Source organism: Scleropages formosus, chromosome 24 (genome assembly GCF_900964775.1).
Source record: "Scleropages formosus chromosome 24, fSclFor1.1, whole genome shotgun sequence".
Classification (NCBI taxonomy): Eukaryota; Metazoa; Chordata; class Actinopteri; order Osteoglossiformes; family Osteoglossidae; genus Scleropages; species Scleropages formosus.
Window position 1 is genome coordinate 12,176,013 of NC_041829.1, and position 25,755 is coordinate 12,201,767.

Consider the following 25,755-nt stretch of genomic DNA (forward strand, 5'->3'; position numbering starts at 1 on the left):
TCCTATGTTTCCTGGTTTAACTTTTTTGTGCTGACGTTACTAAACGAAACGACACTTTGCTCTTCCTTCCAGTGGTGGAAAACTTCATGAGTTTATCCCGGGAATATTTTAAATACTGAAATCAACTACTTGTCCTTGAGTGCTGTTTGCTGTTAGGTGCAATTTGTCAGAAGCACATGTCGGGGCAGCAGGAGGTGTGGTTGTTAGAGCCATGGCCTTGTGGTTGATGCTGTTTCCTTCCAGTGAGGATGCGATGAAAGCTGGGAGCCTTTGAAGCAAGTCTCCAGCGGAAACACAAACGCCATTCCTATATGGCTCGTGTCATGTCCAAACGGTGGTCTGTGTACAGGCAAAACATTGTGTTCAACATGAAGCTGAATGAAATCAGGGGGATTGTATCCATTTATGAAGTAAGGCCATGGGACAGAGACAAATGGGATGAGAGAAGGCCCGTAGAGCCAGAAAGAGAAGCTGAGGGGCGTCGTATTTCGGCCATAATTCTGCCAGGTTTCATTCCTGGGAACTGCATTATTTTGCTTTGAGATCACAGAACATCATAAGCTGCATTACAATGCTTGTATTTGACCTTGTATCCAGACTTGATTTAAAAGACAATTCTTTATTTCTGAAACGTACAACCTTTCAGCTGAGGTGAAAACCCGGGTGCTTTGAGTAAATGTTACGGAGGAAGGGGTTAACTGTTAGATGCACAGTTATGCAGTATGAGCTCGAGGATAATTGGAAAGTGGACTTCTGTTGACTGTGGGTTACTGGCTTGATAGGTTAAATAGTTAAAATAGGTTGAAATAATGAATATTTGCCTTTTACGTGCCTTTTGTAAAATTTTTTCTTACTCAAGACTCTGGGAAAAGCATGTTGTCTACAATTTGAAAGGGAGACTGGAGGATTTTTACTGCTAAATTATACTCCAGATGTAAGTGGCAGAGTAACATACATATACAAGGCCAGAGACACTCTACCAAAGGACCATCACCTTGGGGTGATGGTGTGTTGTGTCTCAGTGAGCCTCAGAGCTGTGTCACCTGCAGCCTTGTGCTCCCGGTTATGTCTCGCTTTGTGAGCAGGTCTGAAAAGAAAGTTTAGAAAAATAATGGTCCATAAAGACCATGCGCCCACATGAAAAACGAGTTGTTCCTTGCCTGGGTTATGTTTGCTGAGACACATCCCTAGAGTGCCTGGTGACCGGGTAACTCACATAACTGGCTGTACTCAGCCCAAAATGGCAACGTGGAGCCATCTTGCAGGCTCACAATCTGCAAGGTAAAGGGCTGGAGCCAAATGGCAGGCATGAATGGCATGAGCCTAAACAATTTGGACCTTGGCAGTGAAAGTGACTCTGGCACTTTGGAATGTCACCTCTCTGATGGGAAAGGACCATGATCTCGTGTAGGAGGTGGAAAAGTACCACCCAGGTATAGTCAACATAGTGCAGACTCTGAAACATACTTCTCAGTCCATGGTTGTTTCTCTCTCCTGCTATGAAGTTCTTCCTTGTGAACAGCCCCGGGTGGGCGTGGGGTATTCACAAACTGAGAGCTGAGGACTTCTCAGAAGCTACTGAAGGACACTCTTATCGCAGACAACATGACAGTAGCCCCCAGAGTGGGGATTCTTTTCACACATCACCTCTGATGGAAGGACCCTGGTGGTATCCCAGAACCAGAGATGCCACTACTATGCACTGACTGCACATTGTTGCTTCCTGCTGTATTACTTAAAATACTATATTTTGCATAGTCAGTGTGTATATTCCTTTATTGCAGTTCTACTCTTAAATTCTCTTGGGGAAGTACAAGTACGCTTACAGACAAAAAGTAATGCACAGTGTGTTTGTGCCTATGATGTCTTAATGAAGTTCTTCTTTGAGTTCTTCTTCCTTCACAGGCTACTTAGACTAAGCAATTAATTGGAAATGTACATGTATGGATTGTGGGAAGAAACCAGAGCACCTAGGTTTTTTCTCAAGAACATAGGGAGGGCACGCAAACTCCACACATCCATAGTCCACAGTCCAGGAGATGCAAGGCCCCAGTGCTGCCTGCTACAATCTGTAAGCTGGGCAAATACCTCAAACTTCTGGTTTTTCCAATATTTCTACAGACACAGAGCAGAAATACTTTAATAAAAGAAACACGGAAATCAAATCCATCAAACAAAGGGTAAAGAAGAAAAACAAAAGGCATGCGCACACTGCTCAAAATGAAACTGAAATAAAATATACCCCTAATGTACAATGTGGTGTGTTGTGCTCATCTGCTGGGATATGTGAAAAGACAAAAAATTAATAGAGCATATGCAACACTTGAAATTTGAGTGGGTGAAAAACTATGTATTGTGCTCCCGCTGTAAACCAACTAAAGTCTCAAAAGAATTAAAAGCTACTCAAAAACAATAACAGAGCCCTTGGTCACAAGAATTAAACTTGACTTCAGTGAACTTTTACAACAGTGAGCAGCTGAATAACCTGTGATTTGCTGAGGAAGACAGCATTAATTAACTTAAAATGTGGTAAGATGGCTAGAAAATTAAAATTGCAAGCGACACACATTATACATACACCCACATTAATGATCTAAATACAACAATCAGCATAAACTGCTTCGGCACTACTTTTATGAGTAGCATTTATAAGCAAATTTTGTCAACAAATCCTGTGTACTTCACCACTTTTTAAGATAATCCAAAGGGACAATCCTTTAAAACAGTTCCTTTGGACTGCTATGGTGTTGAAATTATTGGTGCTCATTTAATTTTTTCCACCAACAATTCAGGATTTCAGATAATGAAAATTATGCAAAAAGTATTCCTTCAATCTTGCTGACCGCAACCTCCATTGGCTTCACGCTGATCAGTGGGAAATGTACAAAGTCTTGAATCTCTGCTGAACCTTTCCGGGCTATTCCCACCATGAAGGTCACCCACCAGCCAGGTGTGTCAGCACTGTTCTCCCTAGCCGAAGGAACCTCAGGACCCAATGTATTTTTAAAGAGGAAATCCACTAGAAGGCATCCTCCCTCCCTACGTGCATCCATAATTCAAGTCCCTGTCCCTGTGGAGTCATCCTTATCCCCCAGCACCCCCTTTCAGCTCATGTTTAATGCATCATCACAGGGATTTTGAGTTGAAATATACATTTGGTAGCAAGAAAAGAGGAACAGTTCAACTGAAAGTGAAACCAATGGGGTACACCTTTTTCTCAGACTGAAGGTTGTAGAGAGTCTATTTTGCAAGAAAGGATGTGAGACATGGTACACGGTGCTCTGGATGGAGATGTTTTGATACTTTGGCTCACGAATGACATAGAGAAATGAATTCCCCAACTGCTTTCGTCACTCGGTAAGCATGCGGATATTGCACTGTTAGAGGTCATCCATAGTGTGTGAGCGATAGCGAGAGCGTGTTTCACTCAAAGCAATCAACACGTTGCCACGCACCGGCGCCATCTTGTTTCCCTGATGTATGGATAATCCGTATGGCTTATCTATACTGTTGTATGGATAAGTGACTCATTGTAAGTAATGTATCTAGCGGTGTAAGTCACCTTGGAGGATAAAGTGTGGGCTCATAACACTACATAGAGTTCATTGGAAATTGCTTTGGGAAAAAAGCATCTGCAAAACGAGGTAACGTAAATAAGTTTTTCAGCTTCAGCAGCCAAAAATCTTCTTGCCTTCTTACGGAAAATAACACAAAATGGCCGGCAGGATGCGACATTATATCAGCTACATGACCGTATATCATCGAAGTAACAACAAGAACATGTAGATGTACAATGGTGAATATCAATTTTCTCAGCTTTGTTTCTGCACACTATCAGCTGTCAGCCCAGTCATCCTGATTACAGTAATGTTGCTCGACTCCAGCAACACAGACGGCAGGTTTTTGGACGATGCCAGCAACTGGGGTTCCATAGTATTCCTCTTATGTTACATGATTAGTGTATATCCCTGCCATTTAGTGCTGCATGTCTAGTGTTAATGAAAAAGGCAGTAACGCCAATAAATGCATAAAATGGTGAAAGATGCCTGAAAGTTCAAATATAAAGCTTTGACAAATGATATTGCAAAAACTCATAGATAATACAAAATACTTTGGAGGTTAGTCTTAAACTGTAGTTTATTCCTATGAGCACTGTAAGGAACCAGGTTCATATCCCACCTCCTTCTGTAGTATCTATCAGCAGGGTACTTGTCGTACAATTATGTTTTTTCATTTAACAGACACTTTTTTCCAAAGCAACGTACTTACCCTAAATTGCTCCAGTAAAAAGAACCCTGCTGTATCAATGGGTAAATAATTGTAAGTAGCTTAGCACTGTGAGTAGCTTTTGAGAAAAGCATCACTTAAATTAATTATTATTATTGGAATGTCCCAGGGGTCTATTCTATTAACTATTGAGGAACAATGTCATAACGTATGTCATGTATGGGAGGATGAAAATTTTGTTACAAGTTAGTGAGGGTTGTAATAATAATAATAATTTTTATTATTTAATAATAAAAATAATAATAATATAAATTGTAACCTTCTGTTGTGATATTGGACAGTCACTAATGTATGTGCTTATTAGCTGAGAACATGAAAATGATCAGTTGTCCTTCTCTGTCTTGCACTAAGCATAATTCAAGCTCTACGTCATTAATGTCTTGCTTAGTTTTTTAACTGCACTAACTTGTACTGTGTATTTCATACTTCACAATCACCCAAGAATTGATCAAAATTTTCTACCTCCCACATATGACATCGGTCCTCAATAATTTATGAGTTTGTCCACTGCCCCGTCATACCCCACTGCATGTGAACATTCCACTAGCAAAGTGCATGGCTCCATGCCTTGCTGTTCCTCTGTGTCACCCCAGTACATAGAGCCTAGAGCCTCACAGAGCTGTCAGACCCCATCAGTCAAAAGAAGTGGTGAGCCTTGAAACCCCAAACTCCAAACCCTGTGCTCTGTGACATGCTTAAAACTGACTCTTAAACAACATGACTTTGTGCACAGAATGTCCTTGAATCCAAAATCCTTGAATACAAAAATCCAGTTACACATTATACAGTCTTTTTCCTGTGAACATAAATAGAACGAAAATCCAGTGAAAAACGATTCTCGCCTGTAAAGTCTATCAGAATGACAGGTATGCTGAATAAATACAGCTTTTCTCAAAACATGCTAATGTCAGTTTACATTACCTACTACTGTAAAATAAAGTCTGCTGATAAATTGAGAAATAATTCAGTCTGAAACAGTTCCTTAAACTGGTGTTTCAGTGCTGAAATGTTAAAATGTGTTTAAACATTAAAAACAAGCCAAAGTCAAAAGCTGAAATTTACTGGTATCAGTCATTGTTCACTTTGTGTACATCATGATGGAACTGGAGATGAATGTTTAGTCTGATGGAAGGTAACTTAGGTTCATCTGTTACCATTTCTGCTGGGTTTTGGATATCACCTCGACTACACTCCAGACTGACACCCTAAAGAATCACCTTTGTCAAGACAAGTAGCAGAGTCTCAATATCCTGTTGAGAGAGTCCTACATTCTGTCCTCCACCTCTCTTGATGGCAATGTTCTTGCTTTCGTGTCTGCACTGCCACCAGGAGAAATGCTGCCCCATCCAGATATCAAAATTGTGCCGCTCCAGATAGGTGTGCTGTCTTGTCCCATGTCAACATCCCCTTCCATAGCCCCATCTTTACTGTTTCAGGACCTTTCATCCCTAGTTCATACGTACGATAACTAATTTCTTATGTCATCCCTGCCTTGCACCTTTCCCTTCCAATGGTATATCGCTCTTTACCATTATCCCTGCCTGCTAGACTGTAAAGAGAGGGTCAAAGGGGCCATCCACAGGTTATGGCTCCCACTTTCCCATTACATCATCTCCTTTCTGCTGCAATGCCAAAAAAGATCATTACATTATTCATCTGCTTAGCAATGCCACTTTCACAGTGCATGATTTTGCATTGCTAACCTTTTGTACGACTTGGTATTTACTGAAAACGGTCACCACCCATGAAGACAACAGCAGTACCTTCAGGGAATGGACACCTCTTGGCTACAAATCCAGCTCCATTACACCTATACTGCTGTCCTAAATTGAAATAAACCTAACCCATCGTCAACAACTGCTTGTCTCAAGCAGGGTCGTGGCCAGCCGGAGCCTCACCCAGCAACGCAGGGCACAAGGCCAAAGGGGGAGGGGACACACCCTGGACAAGACACCAGTCTGCCGCAAGGTACCCCAAGCAGGGCTCAAACCCCAGACCCACCACACAGCAGGCACTGGCCGAACCCGCTGTGCCACCACGCCCTGCTTTGTTGTAAACCCAGCTGTCACAAATTTATTGCCAGTGAATTCACTTTGATTAACTGTTTGTCCCGGTCAGGGTTACAGCAGTCTGTAACCTATGCGGGAATTACTAACCAAAGGTGGATCAACTAGAATTCCCATCCTGAACGATGGGCCTAGTGGGTAGACCCTGGACAGGACACCAGTCAATCACAGGGTAGCCACACACACACACACACACACACACACACACACACACACACACACACACACCACAGGCAATTTAGAGCATCCAGTTCACCTTAACTGCATGTTCTTGGACTGTGGAAAGAAACCAGAGCATCTTTAGGAAAACCAAGGGGAGAACATAGAAACCCCACACAGACTGAGGTGGATTCGGATCTCCAGTGTTCTGTGACATTTCAGACAAGTATCTGAACACCACCATGTCACCCAGTGGTATAACTTGAATCTGAACACACAGATTACCATTTTTAACATTTGCAGGATATCAGACTTTAAAGAAAGGCATGAAACAGGATGCCTTGGAAGCATTGAGCAGGAACTTGCACAAAAGCCATTAACTAGTAGTGTGCGAACTGCTGTGATGCCAGAAAGTACAGGGTTGGTATGGCACAGAACAGAATGACTTCCTCCCTAATGAAACCCTTGACTGTTAAATTAATAGTCTTTCATGACAGACTAGGTTGGCGTTCACACAATCCATGCCTTGGTTCTGTCATTCCACTGGAAAGCACGCGAATACTCCAACAGGGCTGGGTAGAGCACCAGCCCGCCCCGAATTGCCAATATAGTTATTCTTTGCAAAATAAGGGATAAAAGTGATGAATCATGTTCAAAACCTATGCCTGTTCGTCAGTTCCGCATTCCCAAAAATTGAGACGTTGGCAACGTACACATGTAACATGCGTTTTTGCCAGCACCAGTAGCTTTGATGGACAGCAAGTAAGTGTGCAGTTGAAGTAATCAATGATGTCTAGACACACCCCATCAACCTTGTGCACATGGCAAATAGAGGGCACTGAGAGTCATACATCATCAACCACGACGGCATGTGTGACACACCCATGAACCAACAGGTTCATGAGCAAAAGGTATGAAACGCAAAACATAATTATTTTACTGAAATCCAGAGAGACTCCTGCACATGATGTGCTCCTTTCTCAGTTCAGCCCAAGAACAAAGAGAAGCCTGGCAGACACAATGACACATGGGAAAAACCAGAGAGAGGAATGAGGTCAGTGACAGCAGGAAAGGTGAAGCAAAAGAGCTTGGCTGATCTGCTAGGGTGAGCAGCATAAAGACAACAAGGCTGAAAGGCTACAAGAAAGAAGGACATGAGCACGCAGATGAGGCGACGCATGCAGAAGCCACGCAGGGATGCAGAGAGGAGCTGAAAAGGAGTCCTACCTAGAGACGGAAAACAGGAGTCCGGTCTTTGCTTTCGGAGCACAGAGAGTCGATTACAGAACCTGCAGAGAGAGAGGTAGAGGGGGCGGCTGAGCATGACTGGACAGTAAAGTGGCTGCCCACCCTGGGCAGGAATGGGGGGGGGCGGGGGGGGGGGGGGGGTCACTGGCACCCGCCGAGCACGCTCAGTGACGGTGCACAGCTGTCCTGCTACTGGAGCAAAACGAAAGGCTCACCCTCCTTCTTGCTCATGCTGCCTGCCAGCCGCCAGCCGCCAGCCACTCAGCAGTCAGAGTCTGGTGCAGGCTTTCGTGGCGGGGGGGGGGTGTGTGTCCGTGCGTGGGGGGCAGTGGGTGGCAAAATAATGAGACGTGCACAGCGCACACCGCCCTCTAGGAGAGAATTCAATGGAAAAAGGGAGCGAAAGCAGGGCGAGCAAGGAGGAGAAATCCCGTGTGCGTATCTGCGCAGGGAAATTTCTAGAAGCCAAAGCTGTTCTCAGCGCTGCACAGTTTTCCAGGAAAAATGTTAATGAGATAAGATCTTCATGGTCCTTTCTTTCTACCTCCCATCAAGAGCAGTAAGAGTGTCATCTTGACAGCTCTGTTAATGGGTCTACTACTGAGAGGCTCTGAGATTAGCGGGAGGCATCAGCAGGCGTCACTTACAGACGAGACGGCGGTTCGTTACTCTGTCTGCAACCTTAGCGAGAGCAGGTGAACCCCTTTCCCACTGCACACGCTCTACTGCAATGCAAACATGCACACATTTTAAGAAAATACGAGATACCCCATACGCAGGTGAGACTGTGAAGGCATCGCTGCTCGGTCAATGTGTGGCTGACAACAGCATGACCATCCACGTAACTTTCAAAGGGAGACACACTGCTATTGCTCATCAGAGCGATTGAAATATTATTATTATTATTATTATTATTAATACTAATAATAATAGAAATAATAATAATCCACCTCACAGACCACATTAGCATGCATCCGGCATATTAACATGGAAGCTGCTATTTAACTGCCTGTATTCACATTTGTATCCTGCTTACTGGCGACTGGGAGATGAACCTTCGTGTCAACTAACATTTAGCTCAAACGGCAAACACTGTACCTCTGTCATGATTTTAGTATTTGGTCTCAAAAAAGGATCTGGGAAAATGATTTCAGACTAAAGCTAAGCCAAGAGTAAGACAGACCAATTTCATGAGCAACTAACAAATGTTCTGTTGGGCTGATATTATTAAAATAACAGGTGTCAAACTGATGAAGTGCCAGGCAGTTTATGTTAACTGAAAAATTTTCCTAAATAAGCGGACGTTATTCATGCGCTCTAGGTAGAGCAAGGCAGAGCAACCTAGCGCACAGCATCTACTAAACCGCAGTTGAATAAATGTAAATTATGTAAATACTATTTAATACTAAATAATATTACAATACTATAAATAGAGTTGCAATAATAATCAAAACCAAATCATATTTTCTGAATACTTCTATAAATGGCTTGATTCTTATTTTTGATACATTTGCAAGAAAATATAAAAATGTCTTTTCCCTTTCTCATTATGGGTTCCTAAATGTTAGCTGGTGGCAAACGATAAATTCAGTCCATTCTGAAATAAGTCGACAAACGTAAAGTGTGGAGAAAGTGCAGGGGGCGGAATGCTTTCTGACGGCACTGCAATGTGGCCTTAGGATAACAAGAAATTATGGACCGGTGCTCGTTTTATGAAGATGTAGATAAGATGCTTGAAACAGCTGTCAAGTGTAATGTTGACAAGAGGCTTCGGATTGTGACGACGACTATCAACGGTTTAGCAGCAGAGAGGTTCGACTTGGAGAACAGAGCACAGAAGACCCAGGTCGTAAAGCCAGGACTGGGTATTACAGCTAGAGTTCACAAATGAGCATGAAAGAGTCACGCTGCCGCAGCTGAGGTATTCTAAGGAAGGAAACGATGCCTCTCTGAACAGCAGAGAAGCATAAGTTAAAAAAAAAAAAAAAAAAGAGACCTGGCCAGAAAGGAGGCAGCTTTTCTTAGCAGATCGCTCGTTTCACAAGATGGCTACCAAGGCAGAAACACCGTGGGAAGCTCGTTGGCTCCCAGGAGGAAATCAAAAACAAAGTGGTGGTACCAGAGACATAGAACTGGCGAAATGGAAGGCCGCGATAAAACCTACTTGGAAGGAGGTACAAGGAGGTATTAGGAAGCCCAAAGTTAGCTCAGACCCAAACATGAGTGTGAGTCCACTATAAGGTCTAAAATTACTGTCAATGCTCCTGCATAGACTCTGGAAGATCCTGAGGGTCATCTAGAGAAAAGGCACTGTTGCACAGCGGCGGAGGTATGCTGAAGGGATGCGGCTCACAAAACAAAAGAATTCAGGAAGGATTGGCCACTTCAGATTTGAGCCTCTCTGCTTAGTATAGAGAGGAAGCACTGCCGTTGAACGTTTAATTAAACATTCTTCCTCCTCAAACAATGTAGGTACTGACACGACACTACAGAATGGAAGAATCCTTGAGGTACCAGGATACTTACAGCATATACTGGTGCGGTGACACTCTAGACCCCAGAAGAGAGCGAGAACAAGGGAGACCTGGTTATGCTGTGGCTAAATTTCACACTGGCTATGGCTCAATACCACTAAAGCTGGTGGAGGCACCATTAGAGTAGTACCATGTTACAAGCATGATCAGATAATTTACGTAAACACATTGGGAATAGGACTTATGAAAGTCAGGCACACGTGAACAGCGAAAACTAGGCAAAACTAATCGAAGATGTGGCAACAGAAGGCTGATCAATAATCTGCAACCTGATGGTACCTTTTCACCCGTTTTATGAGGCTTGGAATTAACTTGAGGTCAGGTGCGCCGATGGAGCTGAGTTGACCTGCGGTGGTGCCCTTTGTGGTCATCTGAAGTATTATTTTCCATGGTCATGACACATTATGTGAGAGATGGCAGTATATGAATAAAGTTATTAGAGATCAAGGCCTATTCTGCAATTGGATTTGTGAGGGTTACATTGAAATCTATAATCTCTAATTGTGGGGTGAGGTTCTCTCCAAATATACCACACCAAAGTCACTTCATATTCTAAACTGGGGTGGAGCATTTTGGTTTTGATGAGAATGTATTGCAATTCAAATCATCAGCAAGGGATCCAACATCTTTCCAGTACAGACCGGATAAAAGCACACATGTAAGACATGAAACGTAGGGAGTCCTCATTGGGGCACATATACTTTGAATTGTTATATGTTGGATTCAGAGGCCATGAAACCATTCCTGCCCAATGGGTCTTGTCAGGAATCAAGATTAAAATAAACATTGCTATTTATTAACACGGCGGCATGCTACTTTTGAAGCGATGCCCCTGACCTGCTTTGCCTGGTCATTGTCACCAGCTGCATCAGTGCTCAAAAAACTGACCTTGAACAAAATACAAGTATACATGAATTATACATCTCTGTAAAGTACCTTAAAACAAAAGTGAAATTCTCAAACTCCTGTGAGACTCCTCGGTTCTCCAAGGTGGCCAATAAAGCCCTCGCAGATGTCAGGCTCTCAAAGAGGCACGTCCGCCTGAAAAAGCCCAGCAGACAAATCGAGCCTCAGACACACTGCTGAATTCATGTTATCTTTATAAGATGCCAAACTGCAAACTGGTGCATTGCAAAATAATAGCATCTCTTAATTTCAGCAATTCCTCTTCTTTATCAGTGTTCTTTATCGGCGAAGAGCAGAAATCCAACCAGTGAGGGACCTTTCGGGCCACTTACACCAGCAGGGTATCTGCAGGCAAAATTAACCTCAATCAGACAAGAATTACTGGAGATCAAACCAGGAAGGCATTACGCTGTGCAGAAACCATGCAAGGTATTCTCAGCTTTGTCAGGTAGGCCCTTCATTCTCTCCTTTTCGCGGCAAAGCCTGTTTTCCAATTTGTCAACTTTCACTTGATACGACTCCGTTCTTCGATCCCAGGCATCAGCCGTGTCCCCAAAAACAGACAAGCTCTAATCGGTCTCACCAGTCCAGTTTTCTGTCATTCGTACTTTTACTCATTTAATTGACTTTCTACTGAGCGACACAATGCTAAAATGAGATAATATTCTAATGTTACGCTTGATTTCCTATAAATCCTACGGACTCGGTTTAAACAAGTTAATTTTTTGCATAGGGGTTAGGTGTGAACCACTGTTAGCTAGGAAACATTACTTTCAATCATCCTTACAGCCCTTTGCACGAAGGAAAGAGGGAGGCAGGTAGCGAGAGCGTGATCCTGTCTGGAATAGAGACGAAAGCTCTCTAGCTGAACCACACATAGGAAGAAGTGGCTGAGAAAACACCAGAGCTACATACTGCCATGGCAACTGCAACTGAGTATGTTTAAAGGGAGAATGTGGCACCCTTACTGCACCCAAAAATAATTCATTTTCTTTTCTACACTACGCCAGTGCTTCTTGGCATTTACTGCCGGCCATTTCCTGGTCTGCGAAGCTCCCCCGTTTGACCGCGACACGCCCGGGATGTTTTTGAAGGAACGATGTGGTCTTCGTTACGGCCCCATTCTAACACACACCCAATGCTATTTAAATTTTCTGTATAGCACCCTTTTAGACACTTAATGCTGGCAGTCTTTTCCATTCCGTGAATCCTAGCGCATTTAGCCCAAATATTTCGTGTTGCTTCGTAAGAGTCGGGTACATTTCCATCTTAGTCTTTTGCCCTTTCCAAGTGTGTTTCTGTAATGGCTCCTTAACAGTACATGCATCTGCTCGTCACTCCTTCACGTGCCCTGCGCGGTGGCATCTTAAGATTACCACATCTGCAGACTTTTACTTTTTCTATTGCCTGAACCATCGAAGATCACCTGCTAACCAGATTTGAGGGTCTGTGAGTCACCCAGACAAAAACTATTAACCACAGCAGAACTGGACATTTTATTCTAATTGTGTGATGAGGTCATAGAGCTTACATGACACCTAGAGTGAGACACATGATGGAATCGGTCCTATATCCTTTTTGTGCTAACTGTCCTCTATGAACACTACGTGTGACTGGCCAGAAGCATACAGACACCCCTCTACTTACGTCAATTCGATTTACGGAAATCCGAATTTATGTAAAAAATTCCTGGAATATGCGTTATTTTCGTAAATACGGAAATATCGCTTTTTCAGTTCGGGTGAAAAACCATTCCTAAGACCTGAAAAACTAAAAGACCTATTAGAATATCTTTTAAATCAATGAATGTCTCTGTGACGTAAGTGAAGGAAAGCGCATCAGCCCTGTCGCATACACGTAAGGTCGGAATGTGGAGCCGCTGAGCGGGAAATGTTTTCAGAACCCCGTGTTGAACAGTGTCGCCACTGTGAATAGTGTGACTGATCAGAGAATAATGTGCTTTACTAGCTGTTCACTGGAGCCTTCAGTACAACAGAGGGGGGCTCTCTTCCCTGAAACAGTCCCTCTGCTCGCTCCTGAATGGCTAGTTTGTGGGTCATTCCTGGCATCCCCATACCCCTGCACATGTCAGTGAGGCCCTCGGCATTAAACACGTCCGAACAGCAGACAGCGGGCTGGAGACTGGGAAGAGAGCACAGATGCAGCAGGAAAGAGTAGGGGCACAGATTTGAGGGTTTGAGTCCCGCTTGGGGTGCCCTGTGACAGACTGGCATCCCATCCTGGGTGTCCCCCCCCCCCAGCCTTACACCCTGTGTTGCCGGGTTAGGCTCCGGCTCCCCACGACCCCGTGTGGGACAAGGGGTTCAGACAGCGTGTGTGAGTCTCTATACTATGTACACACAAGAAACTTGAACATTTAGTGTGCAACAAACTTCATTCAATTCAATTTATGAAACGCTATTCTCTTTATAGTTTCTTCTCTCTGAGACTAGTTTTGGTATCTAGTTTGCTAGCTAAGATGCTAAGTTTGTATTAACTAGTTCATTTACAGTTCAGGGAAAGAGCATCCTGCCTTGTAACAGCTAATTGGTGAATTGGGAAGTTTATCGGTAGGAACAGAAACTTCTCCGTCTATTGACTTTATTTAAGTGACAAACGCTGGGACAGAATTGGCCAGTTCTTATTCATTGTTCAACTATAACGGGGCAAAAAATGATCCCAGCATTTATTCTTTTACCTGATGCTTTTTCTCTAAATCAGCTTACAACGTTCATCTACGTACGATTATTTACCCATTGAAACGGCAGGGTCTTTTTTTTTTTTTTACTACAGCCAGAGGTGGGATTCAAACCTGTGACATGTGGGTCCAAAGGCAGCAAAGGCAAACACTGAAAGATTGCCCACAAACAGGGAAAGGGGTTACATGCTCTCCTGACCTCCATGTGTATCTTTGACACTGATCCTACCAAATGCATCTCTAGGTCAGCACTGAAAAATGCAAGTCCTGTTATATAACAGAGAGTGCTGTAGAGCTCAGCCCTCCAGGAAGACTGCTGTGCCTTACTGTTCCTCATTTTCAGTAGTGCCTTTCACACAATTTCTTTCCCATCCTGCTGTAGTGACTGGTTGCTTCTTGGTAATCGTGAGTCTGAAAACAAGGAAACCATCCATAGTCTTTAGGCTCCAAAACTGGCACAGAACCCCAACTACTTTTTACCCTCTTAGCACATGTGCAATAACAGAGAAGGGACTGTAATGCCTTCCATGTGGCCAAAAATAACAGAAAGCAGCCCTTGTTGACATGTTGACAGCCAACAACTAGTCAAGAATCCCACTTGTATCGCATTTTTTTTGGATTATAAGTGGGACTTCATTTTAATTGTGAAAGGCAGCTTTATTCTACAATATTTTACATTCAGCAACAACAGTACATAGTACTGACGCTGTAGAATCACTTGACGTCAACGATTAGAATTCTGCTTTTACAGCTATTTATGTATTGTACACATTCAATAATAAGAGGGAACATGTGCACCTTACTGCCAATACAGACAGAATGGTGGCACAGCAAGTAGGGCTGCTGCCTCCCAGAAGCTGGATGGTGCACGAGAACATGGGTATGATCCCCGCTCAGTCTGTGTTTGCATGTTCTCCTACGTCCGTGTGGGTTTCCACCAGCTCCTCTAATGTCCTCCCACGGTCCAAAAACATGCAGTTTAAGGGGAACTGGGAACTTTAAATTGCCCATAATGTGTGTGTCTGGTTACCCTGTGATGGACTGGTGTACCATCTGAGGTGAACCCCTCCTGCCTTTGTGCCTAATGATTCCGAGGTAGGTTCCGTGTCACTGTGACCCTGCTCGGAAAATGGTGAAATTGGATGGATGGATGAACTGCCAACACAAGTGGACAAATACTACATGGAATACCCTTAGGAATTCTATTTTCCTAATTAGGAAGTTCACAAAACAAAAGCAGATATTTTCCAGCAGCATTACAGTGTGTTGGTGGGCTGCACTTCACAAATGGGTCACTGTGACACAGTTCAGTATTCATCAACTCCCTCCTGCAATGACTGCTGGATCTCTGGAAAGAATGTATGCTGGAATTATATTTTGCACAATTTCAACCTTATGTGGGTCACTTTGGATCTGTTTAACTTTTGTTGGAAAAAATAGGCAAAAAACTGTTATGCATTTTTAATGGCCCAATTTTGGGTATATGGTCATAATGATGAACTGGATTCAATTTACAGGGCACTCGACGGATGGACATGGGAGACCCCCAACTCCGAGAGAACGTGTCCCTTGTTCCAAGTGAGACAGGCATGCCAACAGAACCAAACTCCACACTTCTGAACAAAAATGGCAGAAATCTGAAAGTCTAACAGACTTAACGGTTTATAAGAAGCTCCTTGTGTCCTTTGACTCAGTACTGATTTCTCAGCAAAAACTACTTCCTTCCAGAACAAACTATAGTCAAAAAACCCAACAACTTTTCATCACTTGTTCTTCCCTGCTCTGTCATCCTCTTCCTCCTCTCATAATGCTGAGGAGTTCACCTTGTTCTATACAAAGTCAATTCTATCACCAGCAGGTTCTCAGCATCTACCAGCTCCATACATGCTGGGTTTCCCATCAAAACTTATTCTCTTCATTTCAGCGCTTCTCAAAAAAGATGAAATCTCTTGACTTCCTGCTCTCACATAGCAGGACCACATAGTGACTGCTTGCTTCTCAGTAAGCATGAGTCTGAAAACAAAAGACTATGGATGATTTATCCCTTCTTTGCTCATACAATCCATTCCTACATAACATTTTCTTTCATCTTTTCTACTGCTGGAGGGTTTCTGTCTTTGCTTTGTTTTCAATTATTCATTTTTCATTCTTATTTATGTAATTTTGTTATGGCAGACATATTTCAAGTATCGCCGAAATTCTTGCGCAAAATAATTTATTGCACCTCAGCTTCTTTAAAAGTAGAGGGAACTTTGCACTCTACCCAGTGCCTGGTTCAGGCAATGGTGATATCTCTCCTGACCTACTGCAACTCCCTCCTCTTTGGTCTTCTAGCCTCTGCCATCAAGCGTCAAGTGTCCTACTAGAGCATCTGGATGTGCCTCCTTCCCTCTTCTGCTACTCTAGCTGTTTTCTTATAAACTCTGTTTACTGCCCGTGAGAAAGGATCCACACTCCATTACCTCAGGACCAGAACAGTTCGTACACCTCAGTAAAGGGTCCAAAGGGTCCATGCTGAGCTGGGGATCCAAGATATCATTTAGCAACAATATCATTATTAGCTGTTAAACTGGCTTACAACTGTTACTTAATTTAGAATGCCCAGGGGTGGGAAACCACTGGCTTGTGGACCCCCAGAGGTTTTTTTTTCCTCCCTCAACCTTCAGTTGGGAGTTTTTGTTCCTTTCCCCGGTAGCCAGTAGGCATACTTAGAGCTCTATAAAAGTACTTTATTATGGTAGCCATTAGTCGACTGTCGTCTTTGTTTGTATCTGTTTTTCTTGTGTTGTGCCTGTGTTAAAGCGCTCTGTATCACCGCCTGAGAAGAGCGCTCTATAAAAATAAATTGAATTGAACTGAATTGAAATTTGAAATGAGCCCTTGTTTCCTCAGAATTGCTGCATCCAGACAGTTGTCTACTCCTACTTAGTCTCCCTTCTCCCGTTTCTGTCAAACTCTGGAACATACAACTTGTAACCAGCTATCTTCTCGTCCACAATGATCTCCTCAATGGTTATTAGTTGGACATTCATCTGAAACTGCCCCCTTGCAGTACCAGATGCTCTCCAGTTGGCTAGAGTGGCCTCCCTTTCCTCAGCGCTCATCCTCTTCAATCTATTTGGAGCATTGGACACTGTCAGCTGCCAGATTCTACTCTCCCCTCTTGGACAGTTTAGCATCAAAGGAACAGCACTAAGTCCTACCTATTAGGTACATCTTACCCATTGGTCTGGTGTGATTCCTGGTCATCCCTTTTGACTTTCTCAACTGGTGTTCCACAGGGATCGCTGCTGAGCCGCCAACACTTCTCCATCTACACCTCTGCCCTCAGTGCTGTCCTCACCTCTCATGGATTTTCTTATCACTACTATGCTAATGATACCCAACACTACCTCTTTTTTTCCTGCTGGAGGTACAGACTTTTCCACACACATCTCCACTTGCAAGCTTCTGCAAGACCTGAGCACTCACTAGGCCCCAAACAGATAACTACGCTCCTCCACCACCATTGCCTGCTTGGTTGTCCTGTGCACAAGAGGTCCAAAATCCAAAGCATGGAGGTTTTCAGTTCTATCTCCGATGTGGTGGCATAACCTCCAGCTTTCATTCTGCTGAATCTCTCAACATTCAAGAAGGGTTTCAAATCTCACCTCTTTCACACTCACTTCTCTCCTGATCTCCTATGTTTTCAATAAATGTGTACCATATTATCTATTTAATAATTAAAAATAAAACCCTACATGCAGCTACTCATGTAATTTGTACTGGTTTATACTGTGATATATAACAAATTGACTGCACTCAAGAATCATGTGCTTGCATTCAAATCTCTCCTGTTGGTGTAATGCACTTTTTGTATTGTTCTCAGAAATGTACATTGCTTTGGTGAACAGCACCTGCTACATGAATAAATTTAAATGTAAAAAAAGTACAGCTAATTTCATTACCATATCTTTTGAAAGGAGAGAGACTTTTCCAATAGTCCCTAAGTGTATTATTAATTTGCATATGTTCAAATATAAAAGATATTCTTTCCATATTAGATAGCAGGCCAAAAGAAGGCTTGGTTAGAAGGTATGATAATTCTATTCATAAAGAAAGAAATAAGTAAGAAATGTGTCAGTTTTGTTTACAAAGGAAAAAGAAATTGTTGATAATTTATGTATTTATGAAATTTTATCATTAATGTACTCATGTGATCTGACATTTTTCACAAGATTCCAGTTTTAATGGGTTGGTTACACTTCATGTTTTTTTCCTCTAAATGCTTCAGTTATAGATTTCAAAACCAGTAATACCTTCCAACTCACTAACATTGTCTCACATTGTCTGAAACAGCTTGTCCCATACGTGGTTGAGGGGAGCCGGAAGCTAACCCAGCAACATAGGGCACAGGCTAGAGGGGAGGGGACACACCCAGGACAGGACGCCAGTCCATCACAAGGCACCCCAAGCAGGACTTGAACCCCAAACCCACCAGAAAGCAGGACCCAGTCCAACCCACTGCGCCACTGCACCACCACACCCCCCTCATTAACATCTCATGTTCAAAAAATTATTTTGCACTTATGATCCAAAACCAAGCTTATGATCGAACAAGCCTGGCTTCTTTATACACTTTTGATACGCTTTTGTACCGCACCTGAGTGAAGCAGTCACAATACCACTGACACTGCTGCCTATGTAGCAGGCCTGCTGATGATGAGTGCTGTGGGTGGAATGCTGAGAGGAAGCAAGAACTATGTTTCCATGGTCACATCAAGAGGGTCTGTCTCCATGGCGACCCAAATTCATTTCTTTGTGAAAAGCACTAGCAGCCAATCACAGAAGAATTCATTCCAAGAAATGTGAAGGGGGAAGGTTTTTGTTTTTCGTGGCCAAGCATATTGACGCCCTGAGAAATGTATCTACGTTTTGTATATTGCCAGCCCTGTATTCCCTCAATAGTTACATTTACTACTGTTTTAAAATGTGTCACTTTTAGAGAAGCCAGGGATATTTTTATCAGGTCCTTATGATTAGTGAAGGAGAATAGTAGCATTTGTTCAGATTAATTGATAATATTTCGTTTAGTGCTATGAACACATGTATTTATATCAAACTCAGAAACATCTTTTCTGTACAGGTTCATGTTTGGTACAGTGAATTTTCTAGTTAACATCTGAAACTATAAATTGAAAAATGTTCATCACTATCACTAGAAAGCAACAGCAATAATTTATCTGATATGTACTACCTTAATATGAACATTCTTTGTTGGCTACTGATCATTGTTAACAAAAAACCAATGTCAGCACTTGTGCTGGAACTTGAAATAATAAGGGAAAGAAAAAAGAAGCTCTGGAAACTTGAGCAACTGTCATACTTTCAGAATATTAACATGGGTACTCATATCCTTAACAGAACTGGCATAATTTTTTTTTTTCTTTTTTATTTCTCATTTCCCACCCTCCTTAATGATGATTAACATTAACTATGAAAGAAGAGTGACCTTCTTAGTCAACATCAGGAACACTATTTTGCCTCATTTGTACCATGCTCTGGCAAGTGAGATATTTGACTTCGTTTTGCAGAGCGTGTCCTAATGCTATCCATAGAAACATTGTTCATCTGTGATTGGAGAAAGGGCCTGTTGCTATGGACACAGGAGGTAGCAGGTTTTACATGCTCCACAAAGCAGGTCCACGACTCAGGACAAAGCACTGGGGAATCAAGTCCGCAACAGCCGATCTGAGCAAGGAGAAACAGGCTCTTGCAATAGCCAGAACGAAGCAGGGCAATCAGGAGCAGATGGCATGAAATTAGCATTTCAATGGCTAACGTGAAGAACGCACCGACCCTTCAAGAACAGGACTGGTGTGGAGACATCCAGAAGGGCAATGAAGAGCCATGCAGTCCATTCTCCTTAAGATTTCTCACAAATTCATGGAGGCAAAATTACTCACAGACGATCAAAGGAAAATGCTTTCACTGGCTCCTGCCGCACGTACAGGCCTGGAGGGTCAAGCTCATTATCATTCTAAACGCCTTCATTTCCTACAAAGGGGAAAGCAGTAATTAAACCTATCCATTTGAAATGAGCACTGCATTATACTACTTGCTGAAAATGCAAAAGTGTAGACGCATCCATCCAAAAATAAACTAAGCTGAATATTAAGGTTACACACCTCAATTTAAGACAATGTAATGGTTATATAGTGTGACATTGACAGATATGATAAGAAACAGCAAGAGCAGATCAGTAATTTGTTTTGTATGAATGCTAAAATAAAAGTGAAACCAATCCTTGCACTAGATAAACACCTGGTGAGACAGAGCAAGGCCAGGACCTGAGGTGTCGCTTGAGGTCTGCGCTAGCCGTAGCACAAGACCACCGAGCTAAAGGGCCCAATTGCTCATCATCACTTTATCAGAGTGTGAACTTAGGCGGTACAATGTACTCTACATGCAAATAAAGAAAGAACCAGTCTTACATTCTCATCTCATATTTATTGAGCTAACAAAGTTTTTATTGAGTTTTCAGCCCTGCTTAAGTGGAACTACAGGCCACTTTTGACTTTTTTTGGGAAAAAAAACAGAATATAAGACTGCTATAAAAACATGTAAGGAGCGTACCACCCATATCCTATGAACAAGTATTTGCCTTATTGTTCAGCGTTTAAAGACATTGCCATGTGATGTATCCAGCACCAGGCACACCTTTCTAATTTATTCCATTGCACTGATCACTTAAATCAAAAAGTTTGCATTATTACTTAAAGTCAGCTGTACAAATGATTTTAATGCATTTGTGACAGAAAACTAGATCTACACACATGTATCTTAAAGTTGTGGATGCACTGTCCTTTACAACAGCTGTCTCACAGAGTTGACTGTTTAACAGTCTGTTATTCACTCCACTTTAATATGAATGAATAAAGGCTGAATAAATGTAAATCAAAACGTACATTTACAAAACGTGCCACAATTAAAAATGAATGGAATCCATCTGTGGGTGCAAACATCATCAGGTTTCTCTTTGCTCCTTACAACGTGGGATCTTCCAGAACCAGTTCATAACCTTTGCACATGTCATACACCTGTACTACTCACACGTGTGCCAAACCAATCCTACCACAGACACAGATTTTTTTCTTTGTGCATTTGCTGTATTAATTTTTAAAATTCATTGATTAATTTTTCATCACTGTAATTTTGGAGTGGAAATGCAAAATGACATCAATAAAAAAATTAAATGTTTGTGTAATTTGTGTGGTGGACTGTGACTGGTTGAAAAAGTCACTCAAATGACACCTTTCCTTGCTTATTTTTTAGAGGTTGAAAGTTGAGAGAAGGTTTATGAGAGTGGGGTTGAGAACTGTAATAAATTGCACTGCACCTTTGTCCATGTACTCAGACCTAGAAATCAAGAGGCAACATAGGTTTTCGAGGAGTCTAGAAGGTTTTTCTCAGTTGAGCAGACAACCAAATACCACCCTGTTCACTTGCAAATTAAAAAGTCACAAGAAATTTGTAGAGATTAAAGATGCCCAGGGTGAAGCAAACCTGCAATTTCCACTATACAGAGACTGATACCCTCACTTTCAACAAAAACCATTCCCCAGAAGCCATGCTTGACATCCACTAAGACTTTGGAAGAAGGTGAGTCTGAAGCATTATTCACTCTCAGCCTTTCCTTAATAAAAGCCAATGAAAAGAGCAGCATTCAACACTCATTTCTTCTCCCTAAAGGTCCCAGCAAATTTTCATGCCAGTGCGCAACAGCCTGGTTTGAACACTCACATACAACATACAAGAACCAGGAAAAAAACAGCTTTTAGACTCTTTTAAGAACAGGGTATCCAAGAGAATACAGTATCTGCATCTTCATTTAAGCACACAAATCCAAATTTCAGGCTTCAACCTTTTTTGACCTACGTACCTAAGGACGATATCTCCTTTCGTTAGATGCAGGTTACCTTAAAGTACCTGTGATCAATAAGACCTCAGTAGGAGGTCATGCCTTTAGTTATAGAGCACCTAAACTGTGCCCCGTCTGTTTCTGTTTTCAAATCCCAACTAAAGACTTACATGTTCACTCAGGCATTCCACCTCAAAATGTAATTCCACCTGCCTTGGTTGTTTACCACTTTTATAAAAATGCATAATAAATTAAGTAACAAATTACTAACTCTGTTCTTTCTTCTTGTTGAGCACTACCTCGCTACATAAGACCTGAGGAGGCCAGCCAGTGGTGACAGACAAATCTCATGCTGACAGGGAATGATTTCCAACTGCCATGATGGACGAGATGTTCCATGCTGAACTGGGGATTCAAGATGCCATTTAGCAACATTATAATTATTATTTGTTACACTGGCTTACAATTGTTACTTTCTAGAATGCCCAAGAGGGGTGGGCAACCACTGGCCCGTGGACTCCCAGAGGTTTTTTTCTCCCTCAACCTTCAGTTGGGAGTTTTTGCTCCTTTCCCCGGTGGCCAATAGGCATACTTATAGCTCTATAAAAGTACTTTATTATGGTGGCCATTAGTCGACTGTCGTCTTTGTTTGTATCTGTTTTTCTTGCCTTATGCCTGTGTTAAAGCGCTCCGTGTCACTGCGTGAGAAGAGCGCGCTATAAAAATAAATTGAATTCAGTCTCTCATAAATGCTTCTGGGTGGCTGACATTCCAGTCCCGTATTTCTCTACAATGCCATGAGGACGAACTAAAAAGATGCCAGTTTCACCTACATTGATCCTAACCTCGTGAATCACAGTAAATACTCATCCATTTAAGAAGGTATACAGACGACCACTACAAGACGTTAACAAGCCGTCCAATTCAGGGTCACAGTGGACTGGAGCTCATATCATGAAGAACAGGGAATGATGCAGGACTCACCAGACCATCTCAGAGCCATCACTCAGTAGCAAACACTAAGCAGAATTCAGAATTAGCAGTTCACCTGAAACATGTCGTTGGAAAGTCAAAAGTCTGGGAATTGGAGTACTCAGAAAAAATGCACACAATCATAACATATGTAACATAACATAACATGCTAACTAAAATTTAAATGGAAAAAACTAGCATCCAGCGTGTTGTCAGGACAGTAGTTTTTAAAATTGCTAAAGATGTATACACTTTGATTCACGTGTGGTGAAAGATTAATCTCACAAAGAAAGAGGCCCACGATCAATAGCGATTATGTACATTATGACCACACTCGCCACAAGATATCATGGTATTAAAATTAGAGTATGGTAACAATTTCACTTCACAATTTCTCAGTATGTTGGTCCTTGAAAATAAAGGCTATGCATTAGAGGCAGAATGAGAAATGCACTGTACATTTATTAATCACAACAGAATGAAAAGGACCACTGAAGACTTTGAACAATAAGTTAAAAGTTGGGCCCTTATCATTGAGTCAGTGTCCTAGAACGAAAAGGCTCATTGCAGGCTTAATGACATGATGTGGCCCTGAAGGCTGGTTCCCCTGCTCTTTCTTTGTGCCCAGTGCACATAGTCTCAGTGACAGCAGCTACTCAAGCACAGTGAGATTCCCGGGAAACCAAGCCAGACATCAGCAGCAGGCATTTCAGGTCACTTCTATGTCCTCGGAGGAAAAATGATTTGATGTCTCTGGTTTAATGGCACAAGCCTTTGCGATATACCGGCCTTTCACCAGAAGTAAGTCAACTGAACTGAATGATGGCAAGACAAAATGGTCCGATCCAACGACGACAGAGTGAAGGAAAGAATACATTTTTATTGCAATGCAAACTACTATAGCACAGCTCTTAGTGGCCCAAGAGAAATATATTATAGTTCTGTAAGTGGAAGCAAAAAGGAAAGGGAACCTACCGATGTTTGGTGGTCACATCTGGAAAGCATCCCCGAGGAAGTCTATTTTGGGTGAGCTAAGAGCATTTACAGAAGCTAAGGAGTCCTACGCTACCGCCGGCCCAGTATGATGCCTGCCACAGTGACACAGCCCGTGACTTAGTGACAAGAACTAATAAAACATGTCGAGCAGTGATTTTCATGTAGCTTTTCCATCCAACTGACATAAAATATATAGCACGCCGAGTTTAAAACATGATCTGTTTGTATGTTTACCCTTACTACAAACAATATGTAAAACAGGGACAAAGAGTAATAATTAGGTTAACATCTAAAACAAGGACTACATTCATCTAACACTTTCTCTACACAGCAACTTATTTTTCACCTATTTATACAGCTTGGTAATTTTTTTTTTTAGAGCAGTTCAAAGTAAGTACCTTGCTCAAGGTTACTACACTTGAAGGTGGAATTCAAACCTGCAACTTTTGGTTTCAAAGGAAGTTGCTCTAACCACTATGCTACCAACTGTGCCATTAAACTATAATTTCTATTTCTGTTTTGACAGTACTGTGGCCCATTGTAAGGCAGGCTGATTCTTTTCTCCAAAGAAAACCAGGAAAATGACAGCCATGCTCCTTAACATTTCAGCCCAAGGTTATCCCTGAAGTCCTCAGACCAGCTGCTTTTACATCCTTCAGGATTCTTCTCCATTGACAGCAGCTGGTCATCATTTTTCTATTAAGGCCCAGCAAGGGCAGGCAGTGGGGAGTGTCCATCAATTAACCCCATGTCCTGCTTACAGAAGCAGCACGCCTTTTCTTACCGGCAGTGTCACCACTTTTCAGACATACTGTATTGTTGTACTAAAGCCCTACATTTACATTTATTCATTTAACAGATGCCTTACTCCAAAGCGACATACATCTCACAGTAAAATACAAGTGCATTACATCAACAAAATGAGAGCCTTGGATACAGATACGTGTCACAGTTAATTGGTTACGTTCTACCATATGAACCAATGTACATCACACGAGTAGCCGCATAAAGGTTTATCCATTAATTGACCATTTCTAACCCTAAAATTGTAACAATTACATCACATGAGTAGCAGCATAAAGGTTTAACTGTTATTCAACAGTTATAATCAAAAGGATATTGAGCATAAACAATTACACATTAACATACACTTAAGAGACCATGGAAGTGAGTCCGGAAGAGGTGAGCTTTAAGACCTTTCTTAAATGTAGGGAGAGATTCAGCAGTTCTGAGCGATAGGGGGAGGTCATTCCACCACATTGGAGCCAGAACCAAAAACCTTTGTGTTTTTTATTTTGGACCTTCTGTCCATGGGACCACCAAGGGGGCAGAGGTAGAGGAGTGTAGTAGTCTGGTTGGGGTGTAGCCAGCAATCAGGATTTGTAGATATTGGGGAGAAGATCCACTGATGGGTTTATAGGCTGTAACCAGTCTTGAAATTGATCTGGGCAAAGGGGTGACAGATGGGAACACTTCAGCAGGTTAAACGCAACTTGTGCAACAGCGTTCTGGATCAGCTGGAGAGGTTTAATGCAGAAGCCGGAAGACCAGACAGGAGAGAGTTGCAGTAGTTCAGGCAGGATATCACCATGGCCTGGACCAAGAGTTGTGTAGAGTTTGTTGTGCGATAGGGGCAGATCCTGTGGATGTTACGCAGGACCAGGATGTGGCTTTGACATGTTGAGAGAAAGACAGATACTACTCTACCTTAGCACCATGATTCAGCATCAGGGCCAAGAAACCTTCAACCATCACAAGTGAAAGATTAATTTGTTCTGTTTTATTAATAAAAGGAGTGAATGAGTTCGGCACTGCCTTAATCCACCAGTACTGTGATACAGCAGTATGACCAAGCAGATACACACTGCTACTCACTATCACTCACAGTTTCACAGAACTGATCTCTTGAAGATGACCTGAAGACTCACTGACTTCCATAGAATCATTACCAAGCATAAACATACAAAATGTTGCAGATGGGGCTGGCTG

General features: G+C 42.3%; 1 protein-coding gene across 11 annotated transcripts in view; it reads right to left on the reverse strand.

Moving 5' to 3' along the window:
• Positions 1-25,755, reverse strand: part of map2 (microtubule-associated protein 2) — a 78,213-nt gene that overhangs the window by 47,772 nt on the left and 4,686 nt on the right. For 9 of the 11 annotated variants that reach the window (XM_018726531.2, XM_018726536.2, XM_018726533.2 and 6 more), the window contains exon 2: positions 7,740-7,801. The exons of 1 other annotated variant lie outside the window; for it this stretch is intronic. The gene's annotated coding sequence lies outside the window, so the exon portion shown is untranslated. Of the gene's footprint in view, positions 1-7,739; positions 7,802-7,975; positions 8,054-25,755 lie in introns of those variants that run through there. One more of the 11 variants, XM_029248816.1, reaches the window with a different exon arrangement.